This window comes from Dermacentor variabilis, unplaced genomic scaffold (genome assembly GCF_050947875.1).
Source record: "Dermacentor variabilis isolate Ectoservices unplaced genomic scaffold, ASM5094787v1 scaffold_16, whole genome shotgun sequence".
NCBI lineage: Eukaryota > Metazoa > Arthropoda > Arachnida > Ixodida > Ixodidae > Dermacentor > Dermacentor variabilis.
Genome location: NW_027460324.1, coordinates 4,849,815 through 4,851,402, shown reverse-complemented (window position 1 = coordinate 4,851,402; position 1,588 = coordinate 4,849,815). Strand labels below are relative to the sequence as shown.

General features: G+C 50.9%; 1 pseudogene; it reads left to right on the top strand.

Moving 5' to 3' along the window:
• LOC142568100 (uncharacterized) lies at positions 1-1,101 on the top strand (annotated as a pseudogene).
• The last annotated feature ends 487 nt before the right edge of the window (positions 1,102-1,588 follow it).

Sequence of the window (1,588 nt, the reverse complement as noted above, 5' to 3'; positions counted from 1 at the left end):
ATGGCACACTCGCTCCCTCCCTTCCCAAGTTCCGACCTTCGCGCCACAGACGCCAACAATACTGGTCACGAATGGACCAAGTGGATAGAAATGTTCGAGAACTTTCTTTTAGCGTGTGATATCACGGCAGATGCACGCAAGAAAGCGCTCCTCCTGCACTACGTCGGCGAGTAAGTCTACGATATATTTCGCTCCCTCCCCGACAGTCCTACACAAGCTGCAACAGCTACAAGCGCGACCCAGACCACGCAGAGCCCATCGACGCCAGAATACGATGCCGCACGAGCGAAATTGAGTGCATACTTCGCCCCGCGAGTGAACTCGACATTTGCGATCTACAAATTTCGCCAAGCCCAGCAAAACGTTGGTGAGCCACTGGACGCCTTCTACGCGCGCCTCCGGCAGCTCTCTCGCCACTGTAACTTCGAGAACGTCGACGCTGAAGTCCAGAACCAAATAATCCTCGCCACAACGTCGTCTCGCCTTCGCAAATACGCAGTGCTTCATTCCCTCACTTTAGCAGACACACACATTATGGAGCGGCTTGCACGAGTGTGTGATTACAGGTCCGAGCACGTGGAATGTGGCAGTGAAAAAGGAACATTCCGTATTCGTTCTGTCAATGAGGGTAGGGGCTTTCATAAAGTTAACTTCAGCACTCCAAGCTGTACATGCTTGGAAATGGTGTCAGAAGTGTTACTTGGTCTCATGTGAGTGCCAGACCAACAGTCATTCCGTCGTATCATCCCTCAGCGGCAACCGGCAATCGCAGCCATGGCACACTCGCTCCCTCCCTTCCCAAGTTCCGACCTTCGCGCCACAGACGCCAACAATACAGGGAAAAATGCTCGAGAATGTCGAAAGGTATGTATCCAAAATCGAAAAGAACGTCGATAGCAATGCGGCGGTGCTCGTAGTGCACAAGGAAGGACAGCACCATGGCCAACACCAAAGAAACAGCCGACAGATGCCACGACAGACCTATGCATCGCAACGACATCGTGTCTCATCAGCAGATTGTCGCAACTGCGGTGACAAGTGGCCTCACCAAGGCGGACGATCAAGTTGTGCTGCATGGGGCAAGACATGCAAGGGATGTAACAAGGTTGGTCACTTTTCACGATTCTGTCGTTCAACGAGACAAATGGTACAAGCAGTGGACTGTGACAATGGTCCAAGCAGGAATTTACAGACAGTTTGCACCAAAGAATGTGCTGCCACCCGTGACACCAGTTCAAGCAGTGACGAGTATGTTTTCGTTGCCATGACCTCACCTCAGACAGGCCCATCTCCAAAAGTTATTGTCACTGTCAGCAATGTGCCGGTCACTTGCATAATCGACACAGGTGCAACGTTGTCAACTGTTGGCGAAAATGACTTTGAGAGCTATCGCCTAAAGGTGAAACTCCAGGAAACATCGGTCAGAGTGTTCTCATACAAAGCAACATCTCCGCTTGAACTTCTAGGCAAAGTCTCTGTTACAATAACTGCATTGAAGAAGACATCTCTTTCATGCGAGGAAACTGTGCACCACTCTTAAGCTTCACAGCAGCATCCAACCTGGGGCTTGTCCAGATCACATACCAAG